This window comes from Podarcis erhardii (genome assembly GCF_964252035.2).
Source record: "Podarcis erhardii genome assembly, chromosome: 12".
Lineage (NCBI taxonomy): Eukaryota > Metazoa > Chordata > Lepidosauria > Squamata > Lacertidae > Podarcis > Podarcis erhardii.
Window position 1 is genome coordinate 30,416,014 of NC_138513.1, and position 20,035 is coordinate 30,436,048.

Here is a 20,035-nt window from a genome sequence, read left to right on the forward strand (position 1 = left end):
CACCTAATCCTCACGGTCAATGACTGTGCCCTTTCTGAACTATCATGGTTGTCCTCAGTTCAGAAGTTTGGACGTGTGTATTTTTCTGTGGCTTTTTTCGGCCACCCATCTCTCCGTGTTCTGTCACCTCCCTGTTTTACATGATGTCAACAGGAGATCTGGTTTTTTTACCCTGTTCCCAAATCCTGACTTCTTAAAACATTAAATAAAATGTTTCTTTCATTGCTAATTATTTTGGACTGTGACAGAAACCAGCTCCCCTGGAATTTGTTGACTTTTTTTTAAAAAAAAAGTGGGGGGAGTCGATTTGATTTTTTTTTTTAAAGGGAGGCATGTCTACGCCATGCTCCTGAGTTAATGCACTGCCTTTCAGATCTTTGACAGAAACTTGGCGTCAATCAGTCCTAACTCTGTTTAAATGACAGGATGCCTGGCAGCCCTTAGCCCCGCTTGCAAGATGTACTAATATTTACAAGCAAAAAAAGAGAGAGGAGGAGGTGGAGGAGGGTTCTGGCTTTGTTGAAATAACACCACTTTCTACATGTGAAGGCTGCTCCAGAGCAGACCTTTGCAAACAGCTGCCAGGGGAGAGAAGGACTGAGCTTTTCATCAAACACTAATGTTTACTTTAAGCCCAAACAGGTCACAATTATATTAAACAGGTTTTATTTTATTTTCTGCAGGCATAAATATGTGAGGGATCTTCTAAAGGCATCTTCCAAAACAGGCAATGAAAAAAAAACAACGAGGAAGATGTAAACATGTCTCAGAAATAACAAGCAACAAATTATTCCAGGTTGGTCTCGCTTTGTATATAGAGAGGATGTTTTGCGGGTGTTTTTGGCTGCGAGTCAGCTTTGGAGGTACACTAGATTTACAAAACATGTACAGAACTTTAATGAAGCACTTTAAACAGAAGGGTGGAGGAAGCAGGGCTGCACAGCATAATTACCAGCAAGGTCCATGGGGGGGGGGGAGAGATGTTTTTTGAAAGAGCTTTTGCTTGTCCGGAGAGCATGCTTAAGGGAGGAAGAGGCACGCACTGTGAAGGAGGCAGGGGTCTTTCCAAACTGTAGGAGCCTGTCTAAAGCCCACTCAACGAGGATTCCAGAAACAGCATGATATAAAAGGCTACATTGTCTTCCAGGTTTTCAACCACAGGCAGCTAGATTTAAAAAATAGAAAAGCTCTATAGGTCCCAGAGTTCTCCCTTTTATCCAAGGCTTCGGGTTTTTTAATGCCTCCTCTGTTGGGAAAATCCTGAAATCAGAAAGGATGTGGTCTGAAGTGCTGAAGTGTTTAGCCGCCTATGGAGTATGTGGCATTGGGGAATGAAGTAACGAATTTATCACAGCTGCTAAGGGTGAGATTCATAAGTTATTAGGTCTTGCACAGTCTCATTGGATATTATTGACTATGAGTTATTGAAGTTTTGTTCTCCAGGTGGGGGAAATTTTATTATTCCACTCCTCAATGTCATCTAATACGTGCCTATAACCTTTGGCATGTCTAGTTAATACCACTGGCAATCTGTTTATTTTCCTGTTCTCTTTATCAGCTTTCAGACACTGTAAATCTAAATAACTGTCATCATCGACTTAAATCATACCCTTCTCTCGGAAAGCTTGAAACCTCCTCAACACAGCATGCAGCTGAAAGGAACACCCTTTGAACAATTCTAAGTCCCCAAATATCAGAATTTGAGGGAAACAAAACAAAACCTCGTCCAAATACTTAAGTTTCAGACCTGCGAGTGAATATCCACCATCTCAAAATCCATGTTTCAATATGAACAAAGTCTGATTGCTGAAATGTGATGTTTATCACATTCCTAAGGCAAAACAAGGGACACAGGTAGCGCTGTGGGTTAAACCACAGAGCCTAGGACTTGCTGATCAGAAGGTCGGTGGTTCAAATCCCCACGACAGGGTGAGCTCCCGTTGCTCGGTCCCTGCTCCTGCCAACCTAGCAGTTCGAAAGCACGTCAAAGTGCAAATAGATAAATAGGTACCACTCTGGCGGAAAGATAAACGGTGTTTCCGTGTGCTGCTCTGGTTCACCAGAAGTAGCTTAGTCATGCTGGCCACATGACCCGGAAGCTGTACGCCGGCTCCCTCGGCCAATAAAGCGAGATGAGCGCCGCAACCCCAGAGTTGTCGGTGCCTGGACCTAATGGTCAGGGGTCCCTTTACCTTTAAGGCAAAACAGCATTAAGAACATAAGAAGAGCCTGCTGCATCAGGCCAGGAGTCTAGTCTAGCATCCTGTTTTCACAGTGGCCATCCCGATTTCTGTGGGAAACCCACAAGAAGGATACGAGCACAAGAGCCCTCTCTCCTCCTGTGTTTTCCAGCAACTGGTATTCAGGAGCGTTGCTGTGGAGACTGAGCAGAGCCCTCTCCTCCATGAATTTATTTAAACCTCTTTCAAAGCCATCTAGGTTGGTGGCCCTCCTGTGGGACCAGGAACAAGGCCAGAAAATCTCTTCTCACTTGGAGCTTCGAGGATTCCTCCCTAAGATAAGCTGCCGGCTATTTAAAATTAAAAAGTTGCTGACTCTGGGTAGCATGTCTTTAAGAGCTCTTAAAGAACTCAGATGTGAAATTGTTGATATTCCAACACAGGGAAGGGGAACCTTTGGTCCTCCTGGTGTTCTTTAGAGCTTGAAGCAGGAATAGGGAATCCAGGGCCTTGCAGATGCTATGGACTACAGCTCTGATTAGTCCCAGCCTTTGATTATTTCCCCACTTTATAATGTTACATACAAAAGGTCAGGGATGGGTAAGGTTGTATATAAAATGGATTATATATAAAATCCTTTTTTCCCCCTTGCATAGTGCTCCATCCCTCCCTGTTAATATGCACATCTTCTGTCTTCTTTCTTTTACAGGAGACAAGTGGAGAATCTGTGGCCTTCTAGATATTGTCAGGATACAAATCCCATCATCCTTGACCATTGGCGTTGCAGAATGGGGCTGATGGGAGTTGGAGTCCAACTACTTCCAGAAGGCCATTGGGTTCCCCATCCTTTTTATAGAGTCAACAGTCTTAAAGCTGTATACACACAGAGAAAGAGCACGACTATTCCCCCCCCACACTCACTCCCAAAGCAAGCTCATCTTTCTTCCCATTATTGAGCTAATGCAGGATTGGAGCTAGTGTCACTGCAGGGGTGAAGTGGGAAGCTCTCATGTGACTCTGGAGAGTTGATCATATCTACGCAGCCACCAGTGACTTGCCTATGGACAGAGGCTTAAGTGTAGAGTTGTGTTTTGGGTTCCATCAACTAGACTAGAGTCTCCTCTGACCTGCTTTTGCTTGCTTTGGCAAGAATGCTATGAGCAGCCCAAGAGGCAGAAAAGGATGGACACAGATTTGAGATTTATTGCTGGAAACACTTTATCTTGAAAGCTCAGATGTGTCAGTAAACAAAATGCCTCATGGTTGCTGCTCTTTATTGGATGCATAGATCTATGCTTATGGAAACAAAGGTTTAATTGTCCCTCCCCTCCACCCCCAAAAAGGCACTTTTGAGTAGCCTAGATATATCATTTTGTATTCTAATATCATTTTCAATTTCTGGTAATGCAGATTATAAAACTGTCATCTCCTCCAGGGAACAGATGGTAAATGCCCTAGGGTTGGTTGAGGCTAATGCTCTAGCAAGCTGTAGCTCACCAGCTTGCAATATTAGCTGGTACAATATGACAGTCCTGTGGGAAAGGCACACTCCCCTTTGGCCAAGGGGGTAAATGTTTGCTATTAAAACTGAAGCATGTCTGAATAACTCAGAAATATCCAGTTTGCTTCAATGGCAAGGAGTTGAGCAAATGTTTAACTCCCCCACTGTAAAGTTTCGGTTTGGCTGGATTGTGTTCTCAGCTGAAATTCAGGTTGGGTGGTATTGAACTGAAACCACATCTGCATTATACATTTAAAGCAGTATCATAACACTTTAAACCTTCATGACTTCCCCCAAAGAATCCCGGGAAGAGTAATTTGTTGAGGGTGCAGAATGTCGTTAGAAGACTCCTCTCAGAGCTACAATTCCCAGAGTTCTCCAGGAAGAGGGATTGGTTGATAAACCACTCTGGAATAATAACTTAGGGGTTGCCTAATAACTCTCAGTGCCAGTGGCGTAGCGTGGGTTATCAGCACCCGGGGCAAGGCAAGTAATTTGCGCCCCCTAACCCATGGATTTGCACCCCCTAACCCGTGGATTTCCCTAACCCCCAGATGTTGCGCCCGGTGCGGCCGGGCCCCCCTGCACCCCCCACGCTACGCCACTGCTCAGTGCCCTTAACAAACTTCACTTCCCAAACGTCTTTAGGGGAAGCTACAACTGGTTACAGGACGAGGGTGGCGCTGTGGGTTAAACCACAGAGCCTAGGACTTCCCAATCAGAAGGTCGGCAGTTCAAATCCCCAAGACGGGGTGAGCTCCTGTTGCTTAGTCCCAGCTCCTGCCAACCTTGCAGCTCGAAAGCATGTCAAAGTGCAAGTAGAAGGTAAATGGTGTTTCCGTGCACTGCTCTGGTTCACCAGAGTCATGCTGGACACATAACCCAGAAGCTGTTTTCGGACAAAGGCCGGCTCCCTCGGCCAATAAAGCGAGATGAACGCCGCAACCCCAGAGTCGGTCACGACTGGACCTAATGGTCAGGGGTCCCTTTACCTTTACCTTTACAACTGGTTACAGCTGTATGATCCTGTTTTCACTGAATAGTGCTGACAGGGCCTAAGTTGCACTCAGACATAAGTTATGTTCATTAATATCAACAAGTTTTTTTTTAATATATTTATTTATTTTTACAGAAAAAAAGAAGAAGAATATCAACAAGTTTGCTCTGAGTAAAACTCAGCCGAATCCCATCCCTATTACTGAATATATTTATTCTTAACCCCTTCTTGTGCTCTTCTGCTGTGGCTGCATTCACACATGGGGATTATTGTGTTAGTTTCCCTGATTATATCACTAGCACTTCTATCCCAGATTCTAACATTCCTTTTACACCACATTATCTTTTGAGTTATGGAATTGTAGCTTTCTAATTGCTATACCACTATGTCCTGCTAAATTTTAAATGGCAGGAAAGAATCGCATGCCGGAGTACTGCCCCAAAGTTCCTAATGTTGAAATTGCAATGCAAAACTCCTGCAATTTACAGGGTTAGCAGGGTTGCAAGCCTATTTTTTCTGGAAGCAAATAACATGGAAATGAGGGCTAAACTTCTGCTGATTTTCCAAAAGTTGCTATATGTGAAAGATCACATAAAATGCAGGAATCATCAGGTAAGGAAACATTATGAAAGCAGAATATTGTAAAATGCTTTTGGAATGCAGATAGCAATACGCTCATTTTCAAAGCATGGGTAGAGCATCTAACAACTAGATGCTTCTTAGATAGAACTCTTGCACTATTTCAGTAGCACATAATCTCTGGAATGGCTACTAATGACCTGGGCTCATTAGGAAAACCCAAGTTTAGAATAGGTGCAAGATCCATTGCCAGCATATAAGGTTGCAGCCAAGCCACTTGGGCCTGAGTTTCACAGCGCTTTCAAGAAAGTACGCTGGCCTGAGGCCAAACTAGACAAGATGACAGAAATCCATAACTGGATTGCCTCCTGTCTCTTTATATCTTAACAACTAGCAGCTGTGAATGCGGGGCCAGAACTGTGTTCAGAGATGGGGAGGCGATAATCCTCTCCTCCAGTGCCCTTTTCCTGATTGAAATCTCACACCTAGCAATGCTACCATTTGCCCCATTAAGGCAAATGCATCCACGCAGTCAACATCTCATCTGGTTAGGCCCAGATTTAGGCTCTTGTAGAGCTAACTTGAAATATGCTTGCTCAGAAGTTTCCACATGAGCGTTCGACTGGGGCTTGCTTCCAAGTGACTTTGCTTAAGTTTGCAGCCACTCGACCCACCAACAAGTACACAGAACCCAGGGCCCTCCAGATATTAAGGGATTTCCAGGTTCCTTCAGATCTAGATAGAGATGGGGGGATGTCAATGTCAGTTACTCTCTTATTTATGATTTTTCCCATCTTACCATTCCATATTTCTACATCAGCTTGTGAGAAAAAGTCCTTGTGAAAATCCATCAGCATTTTCATGCAAATTATCCTAATAATAATGATAATCGCAATGCAATCATTGTTAAAATACAGCATATGTATGTTGTTTTCACAAAAATATTAATTTTAATGCACACTTTCCCCTAAGAAATACATTGTTTGGTTGAAGAGCTGCATCACGAAATTCAGATAAATGCATGTTTTGTTTTGGATCCCATGCTGTTTAAAATTAAGTGTACATTTGATAGGTTCAGCTTTAAATGCGAACGGAATCAGTTTTCTCCTTTATCCCTAAGGTAGTTCAAGACATCGGGAGGGCACTAAGTTGGAGAAGCCTGAAGCAGACAGAGCACAGAAAGCATTTTGAAGACTTGTAATGTTAAGTATAGGGTGGTGCTGTGGGTAAAACCTCAGTGCCTAGGACTTGCTGATCGTAAGGTCGGCGGTTCGAATCCCCGCGGCGGGGTGAGCTCCCGTCATTCGGTCCCAGCTCCTGCCCACCTAGCAGTTCAAAAGCATCCCTAAGTGCAAGTAGATAAATAGGTACTGTTTTATAGCGGGAAGGTAAATGGCATTTCCGTGTGCAGCACTGGTGCTGGCTCGCCAGTTGCAGCTTCGTCACTCTGGCCATGTGACCCGGAAGTGTCTTCGGATGGCGCCGGCTCAGGGCCTCTTAAGAGAGATGAGCACGCAACCCTAGAGTCGGTCACGACTGGCCCGTACGGGCAGGGGTACCTTTACCTTTAATGTTAAGTATGATTTTATTGGGAGTTTCCAAGATGGCGATGAGGTAAGACGCATTTGCCGGAGCTCACCTTGAATCCTCCTTAAATTTGTGTTGAGGCTCCCAGCCTTTCAAGTTCTTGCTGAAGATAGTACCAGGGTGTTGGAGTCCATGCTAGGAGTTCACATTGCTGATAACTGTGAAGCCTGCATCGTAAATCAGCTTTAATGAGCAGATAATTGTATTCTCCGGCAGCCTTGGAAGCCTTGGAAACAGCCTTCGACTCACTGGTTGCCCGCCAGCTCACATTCAGCTGTATTGCTATTTCTATTTCCTTTTATTACCTTCTAACCATTGCTATTTTAAACGACCCATTTTAAACGACTCATTTTAAACGACTCATAACGATGGGTCAAGGCAAACGCCTAAGAGACTGTGACGAGGCTTTGCCCTCCCCAAGAGCCAAACAATCAAAAACCGACCCCCCCGTGTCTGGCAAATGGAGTGACCCCACAGAACACTGCTATAGGGTGAAAACCCAGAACCGTTTCTACCCTCTAACTACAACGTCAACACCAGAGGAATTATTTTCACCTCAGATTAAAACTGCAAACGGCAAGCTTGGAGGAGGAAGGAGTGTCCCTTTGAAGGTGATACAGGACACCGGAACTGAGGACTGCGCAAGACAAGAACAACATGAACATCTCCATCTTGTGGTCAGAACCCTTAATTGCATATTCAAGAAGATTGATGTGCTATCCTCCCAGCTATGTAACCTCGAACAGAAAATTGATAACCTCTGGTTAAAGCCTAAGCCATCTGTAGATATGGGGGAATTGAAGTTCCGGAGAACCTTACCCTCAACCAAAAAAGGAAGTGTGATTCCTAAATATAGACCAAATCCTGCACTGAAACATCAAGCATTGTCCCTGCAACCTAAGAAAATCTGCCTAAACATTGGGGCAGGGTCAGCAAGGTGGCTCACTCTGGATGGGGTCAAAAAGCATCTAAGCAATCTCCTAAACATAGAAACCACACAATGCGATCTCATTGCAGTATTACCTTTGAACCAGCACTTCAGGCCACAGAAAGTGATGCTTGCGTTTTACTCTCCAAGGATCCCCTCAGCTATCATCAGGCAGAAATCACTCTTGGCTAGGTACGATATCACCCCAACAAGAGTTTTTATGGATAGTAAGATCCACCCCCTTCTACTCGCCGGTCATGGCAAGGAGCGGACTCTGTCGGAGAGGTCGAGAGCACCTCGGGACATCGAGCCTCCTCTCCCGGAGGATACCCATCTGCACCGAAACTGGACTTACTCTACGCCCCCACGAGCTCTAAAGAAACCCACTGGCGCAAGTAATCTTCTAACCCCGCCGGAGGAAAGAGAGCTTTTAGCCACCTTTGGCGACCTCCCACCGAGGGAACAACAAGAAATAATTGATAGACTAGAAGTACTTAATCATCAGCTCATACATGTCCAGAAGAACGGAAAAGTCCTGCTCACTTCTCAGGATAATCCTGCCAGCTCTTCGGAGCCGTGCTTTAAGGAAGCAGGAAGTCTTCCTTATCTTAGTCCAGCTCCTAAACCCATGCCTCCCCCACTTGAGGGCAAAGCCCACCGAGGCTTGGCAGACCCAGGTTTTGTCTCACAACTAGGTCCCTCATCTCTACTCTTGATAAATTTTGACTCGCCCTCCAAGAGTTCCCCGCTGAAGAGTGTAGCCCAGAGTTCCTTCCACCAAAACAATTCCTTATCAACTAATCCATCAATGCCGGAACTGGAGTCCTCATATTCCCCTGAGCGGCATAGACCCGACATACAAACGGTACCAGTACGCCAAGCATCCCCAGTATCTTCGCTAGCATCAGGCCAGGGGAGTGCTCCACCTACATCAAAAAATGGCCCGGCTTTGATTGAAGACCCGGCCGGACATATAAATCAAATGGTTTCATCGGCGATCTTTAGACCTCGCGGTGGGGCAGTCTCAGCAAATCCTGTGGAGTTTCCCACTGAAATGTCCGCCCTTGGGTCAGCCAGCAGGAGACCCGTCCTGTTACACCAGTCAGAACACCTCACTACCAACTTCAAGACTAGGTTCCCTCAGCAGGTGCCAGCCATGCAAAGTAAAATAACTGACTTTTTTGTGGGGTCTGCCCTGCCCCCTAAGGACACACATCTCTCCCTGAAATGACAGCGAATTGGACACAACAGGAACTCCCCCCTATCAGTCCTCAGCTGGAACATTGCGGGCTGGAGGGGAAAAAAACTTGATCCAGAATTCCTGGAGTATATTAACCTGTTTCATATCATCTTGTTCCAAGAATCGTGGGAAGTAGAGAAAATTGTCCTAAATGGCTTTGAGCTTCTAGAACTCCCTGCCTGCCCCTCCCTGAAAGGAGGCCGCCCTAAAGGGGGCCTAATAATAGGCATCTCCCTCAACCTACATTCTAAACTTACCCTAGTACAGGCCTTGCCTCCTTACGCCCTTACCGGGCTGATTGCGGGGGAAAAGATCTCACTTCTAGTTACAAATGTCTACTTGCCACCTGGGGGTTCTTCCCTCGAACTTGGCTCTAAATGGGGCTCGCTAGAAGAGCATCTGCTCTCATGCTATGTTAAGTTTCCTAATACCCCGGCAATAATAGGTGGCGATTTTAACGCCCGCACAGCAGCAAACTGGGACTCGCTGACCAAAGCCAAATGGTGGGTTACTCCAAACCTTGATAATTATGATCTGGAACATATCATGAGGAGAACTTCTAAAGACCACAGAGCAAATGAGGCTGGAGTACTCCTCTATCAAATGGCCATCCGCTTAAATCTGGTCCCCTTAAATGGCACATGTCTCCCTGACATTCCTGGGGATTTTACCCACCTGAGCGTTAAATCAAACAGCGTCCTCGATTACCTGTTGGTCTCCAGGGATCTACTTAAGTGCATTTCCACCTTTAAGATCGAGAATATACAATCTAGTGATCATCTTCCCCTTGTAGCCAAGCTCTCCCTGAACTGGCAGTCGGAGGCTCATAGACACGCGACCCAGATGGTAACCAACGAATCTCTCCAAGTAAGAGGAATCAAATGGTCGGAGACCCAGGCTCAACGGTACCAGGAATTCTTTCAAAAAGTAATCCTCGGGCCCCATCCCAACATAGGCTCTGCCTCAGACGAGCATAGCATAGTGCTGAAATGCTTCCACCATCATACGACTGATCTTACGTCCTTCTTCAGGTTACCACCCAAAATATTAAATCGAAATGAATATACTTACGGTGCCCCCTGGTATAATTCCCAGTGTAAACAAGCAAGACAGCGCCTCCGTGCTATATATAATGTATATAAGACCTCCGGTGCATCTACTCTGCCAGCTAGTTATGCACAAGCCAAGCTAGTTTACAAACGCACGCAGAAAATTGCCAAACGTGAGTGGCAACACAATCGCTGGCAGGCTTTGATTATTGCTTCAAAATCACACAGATCCAGGGATTTCTGGTCTTTGATCAACAGAAGGGTGAGGAAATACCCAAGGGCAGTCATCCCTGCACCGACATGGGAATTGTTCCTGAAGAAATGCTTCTCACAGGCAGATGCTCCCTCCGACCACCTGACGCATCTGTTTACCCACCTACCTATTTGGCCTTCCACCGATCCTGACGAAATAGCCAAGCTAATAGCTCAGCTGAAACCGGGTAAAGCCCCAGGGCCCGATCTGATCCCTGCTGAAGCCATTAAACTACACCCAAAATGGTGGGCTGGCATCTTGGCCAAAACCTTCGATGCAATCAACGCTTCTGGCCTCATCCCCAAAATATGGAAGGAGGCCATTATAGTACCAATTCATAAAAAAGGTTCTCCAATGGAGCCGGAAAACTACCGTAACATCAGCCTCCTTTCGATCATTGGGAAAATTTATGCCAGCTTTTTGCTGACTAAACTACTGCGATGGGTAGATGAGACTAATCAGATTGGCCACGAACAAGCAGGGTTCAGAATTAAACGCTCTACAACCGATCATGCGATAGTTCTTTACCATCTGGCACGAAAGTACTCCTCTCCCCCCCGGGGCTACCTCTGTGCTGCCTTCTTAGACCTAAAGGCAGCCTTTGACAGCGTTCCTAGAAACATTCTATGGGAGAAACTTGCGAAACAGGGCATTGATAGAAGACTCCTATGGCTTATAAGTCAGCTCCATGAAGGCACCCTTGCTAGAGTGAGACTTACTCCTGCGGGCGACCTCACAAATTCGATACCAATAAACAAGGGAGTGCGCCAAGGATGTATATTGGCTCCCTGTCTATTCAACCTATTCATCAGCGACATGCGAGCATCCCTAGTTAAATCATCTCCAAGTACACACGCGCCTAGACTTGCGGACTACCGCTGCCCACTCCTTTTATATGCGGACGACGCGGTAATTCTATCTTATACACGTGTTGGACTAACCAGAGCTTTGAAGATCTTTGCCACGTATTGTCAACTCAACCAATTAACCATCAACCATGCTAAATCCAAGATTCTGATTTTCTCCAGAAGCCGGAGATTATACGAATGGAAGCTTGGTGGAGCAAAAATAGAGCAAGTCCTAAAATTTCAATACCTAGGAGTTATTTTTCAACACAATTTGGGGTGGAAAGCTCAAATTCAACACCTACTTAACAAGGCCAAAACTCTGTCATATGCGCTCCTCCGATTCTTTTTTTCGGATGGAGCTTTGCATGTTCCCTCGGCCCTAAAGGTGTTCAAGGCAAAAGTGGTTGCCGCGCTTGCTTATGCTGCCCCGCTTTGGGCCGTGATGACAGATCTTGCTCCTCTTGAGACACTGCAAAATCAATTCCTGCGTCGGCTCCTAATGCTCCCCCTGTGCGTAAGCAACGCAGCCATGCGACTAGAACTGAAGATCGCATCCTTAGAAACTTGCCTGTGGAAGCAAGTCTTCAATTATTGGTTATCATTGTGGCATAGATTACCAAACCACTACCTTGTCCAATGCTTATGGCGAGATGAATTCTCTAGCCTTTGGTCTAGTAGAATTCATGCCAAACTCCTGAGTTATGGAATCTCTCCTTCAGATTCCCTAAAACTAGACCAAATTACCGCTCAAAGACTGATCCGCCAAAGACTGGATGACATCGATCTACAGCGAAATTATATGCTGGGGGGAGGTGTTTGTTCGCCCCAGAACATTGGTATCACTTTAACTTACTGCGTTCCATCATACCTCTCCTCCCTTTCGACTGTTGCCCATAGACTGGCCTTCACCAAAGCGAGGTTCAACGTTTTTCCCTCCAACGTCCTGAGACATAGATTCTCAAAGGGCCAAGCCCCCGCCACGTGCGAATGTGATAAGGAGACGCCGGAGTCGCTCCAGCACATCATGTTCACTTGCCCCCTGTTCAATGTGCCACGGGCAAATTTGTTGGGATCAATCATACAGAAACTAGAGGGTACCCCACCAAAATTCCACCTTGCCCAAATCTTGCAGGATAAGGATACTCATACGACCCTGAATGTGGCAAGGTTCCTGGTCGCTGTCCTTACCCAAAAGCGACGCCAAGGAGGACTACAAGCTAACTAAGGCGTAGTATGCCATTCTATTTTATAGTATTTTATTGTTATGGTGGTGTTTTAGCGGCTGTTTTTTTCTCCCACCACGTGCACAAGCTGTTATTTATGTGTTGTTTTTACCTGTATGGGCCTATGGCCGTAATAAATATTGTTTGTTTGTTTTTAATGTTAAGTATTGATGATGTTCACCCCCCCATGTGATGTCATGAAGTTCCCTTCAGCAAAAGTAAAAAGCTGTATGAATAAATTCATTACAGCTCCAGAAGAAATTGTGTGCTAAAAACAACCACCACCACCACCACAACAAATGAGCATTTTGTGGCTCTTTAAAAGCCTAACAAATTTATTATGGCATAAGCTTTCATTGACTAAAGTCTACAAAAGTTTATGCCACAATAAACGTGCCTTAAGGTCCCAGGTGATGTTTTTTTGTTTTTGCTGCAGCAGACTTATGGCAGCAACCCCTCTGGAAATTGTGCTTAAAGGTTACAGCTACTTTTCAGGAAGCTTGTGTACCCGTGATTCCTGCTCTACGGTCTTTAACACCGTTACCAGGACTGTGTTATCTGCGAAATCTTGCTTGTCAATGTTACCCAAACAGGAAAAGGATATTTAATGCCTTATTTTTGTCACCGTGGCTCCTGTTGTATTTCCTTCTGCCTCCTTGTAAATACTCTGGCAGCAGAGGGAAGCAGAAAGGGGCAAGGTTTTCCCCAGCGGTCTGAAAAGAGTTCAGTGGTCACAGCAATGGCTAATGTCTGCTCTTCCAGATATAGCAAGTGGCAGTTAATTTAGCAGCATGTGTCTGGAGGAAAAATGAAGGAACCCAGATCACCACACTTGAACGACACACAATGGCTGTCAATGTCGACTAGCCGTTGGATTAGGCTCAGGGATTGGACATAATGAACACTAAATAATCTCACTTAGTTTTATGTTTTGGGAACTGAGATGGGTCTACATTGATGAGATGAAGTCAGTGCATGTTTCTAAGATGTGAAGATGTGGAAATTCTTCTTTTTTCTATTCTGTGCCTGTACTTCTCAAGAGACAGAGAGAGAGAGAGAGAGAGAGAGAGAGAGAGAGAGATAGATTGTTGGTCTCCTTCCACCGAAATGAAGACAGGAATATTTTCATCTTTAACATGAAAAGAAACACAATGCCTAGCAATTGAGCAGTGATGAGGGCCCAGTTTTAGCTCCTCACTGCTACACCTTCATGCTCCCTAGCCATGACACCACTTCCATTTTAGCTGAGGGTCACGCCATCAATTTCTCCCCCCCCCACCCCACCCATTGGCTAAAACAGACTTTTAGCAGAGGGACAGGAGGGAAGTGGAGAGTAATGAGGGCAGCAGTGGTTGGCAGGGTGCAATGCGGTGAGGAGGTGTTGCTAGGGCTGCCTCTGAAGACAGTTCAGAATCTTCAGCTGGTGCAGAATTCAGCAACCAGTTTGCTTCCGGAGCAAGACGGTTTGAGCATGTTACCCAGATCCTGGTCTACCAATTAGTTTCCGGTCCCAATTCAAAGTGCTGGTTTTGACCTATAGCAGGCACAGGCAAACTCCGCCCTCCAGATGTTTTGGGACTACAACTCCCATGATCCCTAGCGAACAGGACCAGTGTTCAGGGATGATGGGAACTATAGTCCCAAAACATCTGGAGGACAGAGTTTGCCTATGCCTGACCTATAGAGCCTTAAACAGCTCAGGACCGCGATGCCTCAAGCACTGCCTCTTTCCATATGAACCTACCCAGACCCTGAGATCATCTTCTGAGGCCCTCCTTCATGTGCCGCCTCCTCAAGAGGTCCAGAGGGTGGCAAAATGAGAACGGGCCTTCTCTGCAGTGGCCCCCCATCTGTGGAATGCTTTCCCCAGGGAAGTGCATCTGGTGCCTTCATTATACACTTTTAGGCGCCAGGCAAAAAGTTCCTTTTTTAACCAGGACTTTGGTTGATCCAATTTACATCCTATGCCCTTTTAAAATGTGTGTGTTTTTTGTGGGGGGGATTGGGTTGCTGTTTTTATATTTATTGGGTATTTTGTGGTTTTATATCTTGATTTTATTCTGTGAACCACCCTGAGACCCCCGGGTATAGGGTGATATAATAATAATAATAATAATAATAATAATAATAATAATGATGATGATGATGATGATGATGATGACATCCAATGCCTGTTTAGAATGTGTTGGGGAGGGGCAAATTATTGGGTCATTCTTGTTTTTGTTTTTATTATGTATTTTGTGTTTTCTTTTGTGATTTTATATTGTGAACCATCCTGAGACCTGTGGGCATAGCTTTGTAAACAACAACAACATGATATCCAATAACTTATACATGCAATTGTTCTTTTCTCATGTTTCCTTATTCTATCAGCATCAAAGCAGGAAGGGATGTTCAAAATTCCTTCAGTACTAAATGTTTGTCATATAGGTCTGCTTTAAATATATATATATAATTTTTTAAAAAACCCTCAAATAATGAGAAATCAATTGTGAAGGAAAATCAAATATGTATGGCAAAGTGACAGAGCTGCCAATCACTGAATGAACCAATGCACTGCCAGATTCAGCAAAAGGAAAGCTAGAAGCATGAACCCCCTGGGGAGTCTGATCAGTCCAAGCCTTTCAGGTGAAGAACATTTGACAAAGAAAACAGATTTGCTTCCGCAACCTGTCCCTGCCATAGGCTCTGTTGAACAAAGCCCATAAAATCCTGTAGCCATAAATTGTGACAAATCCACATGATAATCTGCTCACGCTGGCCTAACCAAATGAAACTAAGAAAAATACTGCAGAAACTCAGGGGGAAGTGATACAGTTTCTGCTGTTAACAAATGGAAATCTCAGGGAAATTGGGCAGCAAGACAGCACGAAATCGATAAATATAACGGGACGAGATGTCAAAAAGGCAGGGTTTGCAGCAACAAGCCTCTTTTATCAACGCAGAACTCTCATATATTATTTTCTTTGTTTCTGCAGGTGATGTATTTTTTATAGAGAGTTCTCTGTATAACTACATGGCTCTTATAACATTGCTGATCATTTCATTTTAGCCCCAGAACCTGAGGAGATATTATCCAAACCTCCACCTCAAGTCGTATTTCTCTTCAAATGAACCTGAGCTATGTCAGAAATGGAAGACTGTGAAAAATGGACCGAAGGCGAACAGACCGAAAGAGTAAAATACTCTATTTTCTTATTGTGTCCTATATTGGCAAATGTATATGATGGCCTCTCTCCAATACATGGGTGGTGCTGTGGTCCAAACCACTGAGCCTCTTGGGCTTGCTGATCAGAAGGTCAGCTATTTAAATCCCGACAATGGAGTGAGCTGCCATTGCTCTGCCCCAGCTCCTGCCAACCTAGCAGTTCAAAAGCACGCCAGTGCAAGTAAATAAATAGGTACCACTGTGGTGGGAAGGTAAACGGTGTTTCCGTGCGCTCTGGCTTCCGTTGTGCCAGAAGCAGTTTAGTCATGGTGGCCACATGACCCAGAAAGCTGTCTGTGGACAAACGCCGGCTCCCTCGGTCTGAAAGCGAGATGAGCACTGCAACCCCATAGTCGCCTTTGACTGGACTTAACTGGTCCTTTACCTTTACCTTACCTTAACACCAAAGAACACTTAAACTCTAGCAAGTTCTCTGATTTGTTAGGCTATTCTATTTTAAGAATCTAAAGAAAAGACCTGCTTGATTTAGTGCAGCGCCTATAGGAAGTCCTCAAGCAAGTCATGGGTGCAGAAGTGTTCTCCCCACTTGCCAGCAACTACTGCAAAGTTGGATAAGAATGCAGTTGTCGCTTTCATTTTCATTTGTTCTGGGATTTTCAACGCTTACTATTTTTGAAAACAACTGTGAAAGTAAGGAAAAGTAAAAAAGCAAAGTGATACACATCTATGATGGCCCAACAAATCACAGCTTCCATCCTTAATTCATATTACCAAAAAAGGCATGCACGTTTTGGTAATATGGATTAACCAAAATGTCATGCATGTTTGATTATTTTCAGGAGGACATGTCTCATTTTCCTGCCGCCTTCTTGCCTGGCAGGTTCTTTTTTGGACATGTGGCAGGAAAGCATTTTCAACATCTGGACTATAAGTGGAGGCCTCTTATGAATGAATATAGAAAAAGTCAGAATTTGAAGATTGGAGCCCTGCCTGCACTGGAGAAGGAAGGTTGGATAGACTCTTTCATCCAGGGATTTATTGACCTTTGGGTTCTGAAACTGGGTCAGGAGGTGATTGGAGTTGTGGGGTCTTTGGATCTGGAGGAGTCCTGAAACATGATTTGAGATATTGTATGGACCTTGGTTCTAGCTGTGGAGAGTTGGCTGGCCTGTCGAGAGGGAATGGGGGCATGGCTGGGTTGGGGCCTCCCCGAGACTTGCTCTTCAGCATTTTCAGCATCAAAGAATATGAAGAAGAATTGCAGAAGGGACTTGGAAAAGATTTAAGAGCCTCGGACAGAAGATCTCCAGGTTGATGAACTATATGGAATGGACGGAAATGATTGGCAGAATCCGAGACCAGGGAGAAGAGATGGTGGTAGAAGATTGGGAAAGTCTAAAGTTTGTACATAGAAATATTGTAAAATTAATGAGTGTTTGAAAATTGTTGGAATGAAACTTTATGGCTTTAGCAGAAATGCTATAAGGAGTTAAGTATAAATAAGTATTTTAGTATTAATGGAAAATAAGATTAAAAATATGTTAAGACATTCATAATGATAAAAATAGAGAAAGATGGAAAGGATTTGCTGAAACAAGTAACAGAAGTGGAATACAAAAAGGGAGGTGAGAGGAAGTCGATGAAATAAGGGAATGAAAGATAGACTAATGAAATGGTATGCTATATGTTTTTTAAATTGTTGTTTTGTTTTGTTTAATTTAGTGTTAAGCTTGTGTTTTGTATTGTTTATTGTATTGTTTTTTCTTTTGTTCTTTTTTTTCTTTTCTGCCATAAGTTTGAAAAGTAATAAAGATTATTTTAAAAAAAACAAGAAAGAAAGCATTTTCAACATCTGGATTTTAAAAAGTGGCTTGAATAAGAGAATAAGAGAAAATGGTTTCATTCCTTCACTGAGAAATCTTAGCATATGTGGTCAAAAGAACTGTGAATACCTTGGTGAATACAGTGGTACCTTGGGTTAAGTACTTAATTCGTTCCGGAGGTCCATTCTTAACCTAAAACTGTTCTTAACCTGAAGCACCACTTTAGCTAATGGGGCCTCCTGCTGCAGCCGCGCCACCAGAGCACGATTTCTGTTCTCATCCTGAAGCAAAGTTCTTAACCTGAAGCACTATTTCTGGGTTAGCGGAGCCTGTAACCAGAAGCGTATGCAACCTGAGGTACTACTGTAATAGGTAAAGGGGGGGGGGGTTGTCTAAGAAGACAAACTCACTTCTCCGTGCATTTTTCCTCAATCTCCCCCACCCTTTTTGGTGTTATAATTTCACAGCTATTGATTTATTTAGTTATTTATAAAATTACCAACCTCTCTCCTTTCGATACTCAAAAGGCAAAGATGGCTTATGCACCTGATTCACAGTGATCCAACCACTGAAACACAAATGTCCTAATTAAAAACCACAGCAGAATACAAGATTACAAAGAACAGCACTAACAATCAATATGTTGCAGATTCAGGCAGGTAGCCGTGTTGGTCTGTCATAGTCATAATTAATAACAAGATGAAAGTTTTTTTAAAAAAAATTATTAAAAGATGATCCAAAAAGAACTCCCTTAAGAGAATCAAGTCTTTTTGTCTTAAGACAGACTTTAAAAGAATATTTCCCTTTTTTTAAATAAAGTATAAGCTTTCTAGGTATGAGCTTTTGTGTGTATACACACTTCGTCAGATACTCTGAAGCAGAGGTCGCTACAACCTTACAACTGTTGATGACTGTTAATGATGGCAGTTGGTTCCACAGGGAAAGGCAATGGATTTTTAAAGGGATAGATGACCAATATTGCTAATTGTAGCGACCTCTGCTTCATAGTATCTGAAGATGAAAGCTCATACCTAGAAGGCTTATACTTAGTTACTCTTTAAGGTGCTACTGGAATTATAAAAAAAAAAATGGGGAAAGATTATTTTAAAGACTGTCTTAAGACAAAAAGACTTGATTCTCTTAAGGGAGTTCTTTTTGGATCATCTTTTAATAATTTTTTATCTTTCATCTTGTTATTAATCAATATGTTGAACAGCAAAAGAATCAAATGGAATGTTTTCAGTTGCTGGTCAAATAAAGAAGAAGATAACCTTGGGGGTAGACAGAGTGTGACCACCACAGAAGAGGCCCTGCCATGTGTTTATGTTTTAAGGAATCACTTTTTTCTAGTTGTTTAGTGGTAAAACGCAGGAGGAGATCTCAGGTAGCTTTTTAAAAAAAACGTAGTTGCATTTTAGAGCAGAGCAAAAGAAAAGAATCAACTGTTAAAGAAAAAATTATTTCAAGATGTCATATTGCCATCATCCTGTTAGCCTTTCACACCTCAAGCTGAAAAGTAATCTGGTAAGAAAATGAGCTTTTACTGGCATATGGATAATTCTCCTTTGTGGGTGGGTGGTGAGGAGAAGTATTCCAATATTTTGCTAACCATCTGGAACCTTTCCAGCCTGAAATATATATATATATTTTAAATTGTGATCAGACTGAAGCTGCGAGCCGTAAATCAGATTCGTGTTCAGAAGTAGGTGGTGCAGAACTAGGAAGGCCACTGAGGGACAGAAAGAACGGTCATTCTGGCCGCAATCTGGGGGGGGGGGAGAAACCCTGCTTACTAAAGTCCCATTGAATTTACCTAGGACATGCCATAGCTCAGTGGTAGAGCATTTGTCTTCCATGCAGAAGGTGCCAGGTTCAATATCAGACATCTCCAGCTATGGCTGGGAGAGACTCCCTGTCTGAAGAACTGCTATGGGTCAATGTAAGCTAGATGAACCAGTAGACCTGAGGCAGTATAAGGAAGTTTCCTTCTTTGTGAACCTGTGGACCTGCCAGAACCTCTTGATCTTCATCTGAGTCCCTCTTTTGGCTGCCCGCTTTGAGAGAGGTTTAGAAAAGGCATAGGCAAACTCCGGCCTTCCAGATGTTTGGGACTACAATTCTCATCATCCCTGACCACTGGTCCTGTTAGCTAGGGATGATGAGAATTGTAGTCCCAGACACGTAGAGGGCTGGAGTTTGCCTATGCCTGGTTTAGAGGCTTGCAGCAAGAAAGAGAGCCTTTTCAGTTGTGGCTCCACACCTGGAATACTCTCTCCAGTGAGGTCCACCCAACACCATTCTTAATATCTTTTCACCACCATGGTGTCTTGTTTTATGCTTTCAAAATTTTGTAAGTCGTTGAGAGACTCCTTATGTGTTGGGTGACTAATAAATGATGGAGAAGGAGAAGGAGGAGGAGGAGGAGGAGGAGGAGGAGGAGGAGGAGAAGAAGAAGAAGAAGAAGAAGAAGAAGAAGAAGAAGAAGAAGAAGACGACAACGATGACACAAAGTTTACATAGTGAGAATGCTGTGTTTCCCAAACCTGGGTCTCCAGCTGTTTTTGGACTACAAATCCCATCATCTCTGGTCCTGCTAGTTAGGGATGATGGAAGTTGTAGTCCAACAACAGACAGAGACCCAAGTTTGGGAAACCCTGA

At 43.9% G+C, this 20,035-nt stretch overlaps 1 long non-coding RNA gene across 1 annotated transcript; it reads right to left on the bottom strand.

Moving 5' to 3' along the window:
• Window positions 1-688: 688 nt before the first annotated feature.
• LOC309325810 lies at window positions 689-18,141 on the bottom strand. The gene is made up of 3 exons (XR_014150031.1): window positions 17,881-18,141; window positions 6,057-6,130; window positions 689-1,260 (listed from the first exon to the last, which is right to left on the bottom strand). It is a non-coding gene; the product is annotated as an uncharacterized lncRNA (long non-coding RNA).
• Between the last annotated feature and the right edge of the window lie 1,894 nt (window positions 18,142-20,035).